A 4,695-nucleotide genomic window follows, 5' to 3' on the forward strand; every position below is an offset into this window, starting at 1 on the left:
GCGAGAATTCATTCTTAAATCCGCACGGCCGTCCGGTCTTTAATTCTTCTAAATTTTGATTTTTCTACTTTTGGCCCACTTTTTCTCCGAATTTGCAGTTTTGACCCCAAAAGTTTCCAATTCTTCAATTTGTACCTAAAATACAAATAATAGCCATTTTAAGGACCACTTATCGTTAAAACACACCAAAAGTTCCAATTAGAAGGTACAATTAAGTGTATAAATATACACTTAACAAAAGGTAATAACAAAAATGCTAGATGCAAAAATGAAAATTTAAATGCAGAACTAAATATTAATTGGTGCTTATTTTATAGTCATTACAGTTAAATCGCACTGCCGCCTATTTGCTGAATAGAGTCAAAACCAAGGCAGTTAAATCCACACTGTTGATTTTAAATGCCTATGAAAATCTACTCACACTACAACAAAATATAAATATTGCGACATTTATTTGGAGACATTTTTTTATAAATGCCTCAATTTTAACTTATTGGGACATTTGATTGATTTATTTTATTTTTAAGACCTATAGGGGCGTTTATAATTTAGAGGCATATTTTGATAAATGCCTCAAGCATCAATTATAAGGGCACTTAAAATTTTCACTTATTTTTATAACCTAAAGGGACACTAATCCACGGAGCGCGAAAATTTTAGATTGGCGGTTTCTCTTATTTTCGTGGGCCCAATTCTCAATTCCCCAAATTAACGCCACTTTAATTATACGAGAAAACCTAATGGACTTTTCTTTCTTCAAAAAACGCCAGGGGAGAAGATCTGGATCGCATATTTTTTTCTGCAACAACGAGAAGGGGAAGAGGGGCGCGTTCGAAGGAATCCAGCTTGTCAATTCCTGTCTCTCTCTACGGTAAGTGATTGAAACTAAAGAACCCATCCATCCTTGTCATTTATTTTAATCCCAGTAATTAAACTCCAGGCCCTAGGTAGTTTGTAGATTTTTTTAACTCAATATTTATACATATATAAATTGATTGCCGAAAAAATCATATAGATGATGAATATAACTTCATATATCCGTTTGAATAATCTATTTGTTATGGGTCAATTCTTGAAACTATTGGTTAACTAAAGTTGGAGTTTTAGAGATTTTAGATTAACCACTTTAAAGTTTTTTTTTTCCTTTTTTTGTTTCTGCAAATTAATTGCCCTTTTGATAAATATAGCCAAATCGAAAGAGAAAGTTTGGGAGGATATGCATATAAGTTTAGTTTTGGTAGATGGAAATTGTGTTCTGCACACCTACTGTTTGATAAAAATAGGCAAAGAGAAATAATTGCAAAATTGAAATTAGATGGTGAATCGGCCTTATGTTTAGTGAGCATGCTAGCAATTGATTCTGTGACCAACATTTGTCCTTGTTTGAAAAGGGGATAGTGGAATTGTGGAACAAAAATACTAGTTTAAGGATATAATCCACGATCAATATAGTTTATTTTTAATACAAAATTGCATCAAAAAAAATTCTTTTAACAAATGGATTTTTCTAGTTGCATAATATCTCATTTTTTCTGTTACAATTGCACAAACACGTTACTTATTGTACTTATAGAAGAATTTTGATCTTATAGTTAGTAATTTTTGTATACCTCATTTTTTTCATGGTAAATAGCATTTACCCACCTTGTAGTTTGCCTATTTGGTACATAACCCCTTTATAGTTTGAAAATAAGCATGTAACCCCCCTGGTTATGAGTGGTAGCTGCCATCCAATTCGTAACAGAAACCATAAATATCTTTTTGACCCTTGTATTTTTATCCTATTAGCACCCATTCCATGCCATGCGATTGATATTGCTCCATATCTGCATATTGTTTCCAATTAAGATATAGAGCACCACTTATAATAGAAATTTGGGTATGCCAGGTCCGAGGAAAATTCTCCAAGCCAAATTTGAGTATTTAAAAGTCACTCTAAAGGAAGTGTTTTGTCCTTATCAATAGCTTTTTTTATTCAAAAACTTAAAACATTATTATTTATTGTATTTTGGTTCTTGCTCTGTTCTATATAGAATTGTGAATTGCATGTTCGTTATTCGGATGATCCTTTGGCTGTTTTGGCTCTGTTCATTGTTCAAATGGTTCATGTTTTCTACTTCTTTCTTGAGATTTATTATCTAAGTGGTATCTTTTTAGTTGTGAATAAGTAGTTGATAAGTTAATTAGACAATTAAACCTTTAATTTCTTGTGAATAAGTAGTTGATAGTCATGAATGAGTATTCATTCATAAGGGTAGTACTGATTCATAATTCATATTTTTTTTTTGCTTACATGTTGTCTTATTATATATGTAATTATAAATAATTTGTGAATTATTATTTTAGCAGGATTGTAATGGATAAGAGCTGGAACAAGTTCCCTTTCAAAGTGCATCAAGGTAATAAAATAAAATAGATAACTTGTTACGACATACATAATCGTTAAATATATTTGATGCACTAAGTATTAAATCTTGTGCGCAGGGTGGTTCATATGTTATTTTGCAAAATCTTGCAAATGTAAATGAAATAGTTGCAACTGGTATTGTGGACAAGATGGACCATATTAGAGTGAATGGTATAGATTTGGGGTCTGACTTTTGTCAAGTTGTCATTTAATATCCGGTGAAGAAAGATACGAGATTGGTTTTCGCTCATAATAATATTGAACTAATTGGAGATGCTGTTGGAGTGCCAGTTGCTTGGCCCTTATCATTGGTATGTTCATTTTTGTCCCTACGTACCTTCTGTAACGTGTTATCTTCTTTTGTTTAATGTCTAATTTTAATTCAACTGATATCGTATGGAAACAAACAAAATCATAAGTCAGGTTGACTAGCTGAACTCTATCCATTCAACTCAACCATGACATGCTAATATTTTTATGTGGGTTGCTGGTTTTATTTTAATTTTTGTATGGCTGAACTGGGCTGAAAAAAAAAAACATCTTTGTGTTAGAATTTAGGTTGTTCTTGTTGATTAATGTATATATGTTTATATGCAGGTTGCTTTGGATGATGAATTTCATTGTTGATGCAAGCAAGAGTACGATGAAGTTGCATCATAATATATTTATGAGTCCGTCATTTGTTCGAGTACTCAATTAATTTTATTAAAGATCCGGTCCCACACTACTTTTACGAGAGAACTTACGGTATCTTCAAATACTGAGTTTTATGCTTTAAGAATCATTTCTTGATCTTGTACATTGGTTGTTTTCTCGGGAATTAGTATTAGTAATATTTATGCATTTATTTATCGAATGTCATTGAAACTTTGTGATATTTAAATTTTATTTGTTGTATGTATGCTTAATTTCTATATATTTGCAGGATTTAAATTATACATGTAGATTGAAAATCTAGTATGAAAATAATCATAATTAGGATATTTAATAGGAATTTCGAGAATCCTATATTATTTATTTGGATATTTATAAATAATTAAAAAAATCAATTTAAAATGTATCCTAAGACAATTTTATAAGATATTAAAAATGTCCCTAAAATTATATATCGTGACAATAATAAATATCCTATTATTATCTTTTAGAGACATTCCTAAATGTCTCTACAGTATAAGAAGTGTCCCAACACGTTTCCGCTGCAACATAAATGAGACATTTACGTGGCATATATTTGTGCCTCAAAAATACTCTATTTGGACATATATAAATGTCTCCAAAGGAATTCCTTTTGGGGACATATAATAAATGTCGCATGATCTATTGCGACACACAACTACGCGGCATTTATTTTATTTGCCCCTAAATGTGTAAGTGCCTCAATAGAGTATATATTGAGGCATTTTTTCTCTGTCCCAATAAGTGATTTTTGTTGTAGTGTCATCTGTTGAGACAGACTGCGTGTTACGGCATTAGGTGTGGTAACAGAACTCTTGTGTTGTCACAGTAATTAACCTCCTAAAAGCAGAATAAAAAAACACAAGAATTTAATGTGGTTCGGATACTAACGTATCCTACATCCTTGAGGACTTGCAAACTAGTTCATATTTACATCGTACATTAATAGGACTTAATAAAACACTAAAGAATACCTCTTTATGTTATACGCCGTTCTTGCAGATGACTCGAACTTATTGATAATCAAAGAAATTCCTCCATCCGCACTCTTGGACTCCTTCCATTGGTGAACTCCCTTCAAATGATGGATCGACCTCTCCCGAGATATTTTAAGAACTTCTCTTGAAATGCCGATCTTCTTTATGGCCTGGTAGAAGAAACCCGTCCTGTTGCCACACCTGATGTGCCGACAGGGCTGCAGCACGGGCTGCACCCTTCAAAGGCTTTATGGTGGAATTTTTCTTATTAAATCTCCATAAGACTCATATGAGGTTGAGGTCCTTATATAGGCACATAATTCATCACCCTAAATCTAACATGAGCCCTAAGAAATCGATTTAACTAGGTAATAGAATCCTAGTCGATTTCTACTTCTATTCTAGATAAGTACAAAATATACCTAACTAGAATATAATACATGGAAATAAATCTAAGTCCTAATAACAATATTACAAGAATAGGACCGTAATGAATTCCATAATAAACATGGAAAACAAATCTTTGCCAATCTTTAATTTCCACGTATGGCGAATTTGTTCAATCTTCACTAACAGAAATATGGCGCCAACACACACCATACGAACTTTGTCATTCTCGGAAGCCCATCATCAAAC

The 4,695-nt window shown here is 32.2% G+C and overlaps 1 long non-coding RNA gene across 2 annotated transcripts; it reads left to right on the top strand.

Annotated features, from left to right (window-relative positions):
• Positions 1–744: 744 nt before the first annotated feature.
• On the top strand, positions 745–3,318 carry LOC148765179 (uncharacterized). Of its 2 annotated transcripts, none has more exons than XR_016029697.1 (4): positions 745–871; positions 2,350–2,399; positions 2,485–2,718; positions 3,005–3,317. It is a non-coding gene; the product is annotated as an uncharacterized LOC148765179 (long non-coding RNA). The 2 variants fall into 2 exon arrangements; XR_016029698.1 differs by having other exon boundaries at positions 749–871; positions 2,347–2,399; positions 3,005–3,318.
• Positions 3,319–4,695: the final 1,377 nt, after the last annotated feature.

The sequence above is a fragment of the Erythranthe guttata genome, chromosome 14, assembly GCF_056151865.1.
Source record: "Erythranthe guttata isolate IM_541 chromosome 14, IM_541, whole genome shotgun sequence".
NCBI lineage: Eukaryota > Viridiplantae > Streptophyta > Magnoliopsida > Lamiales > Phrymaceae > Erythranthe > Erythranthe guttata.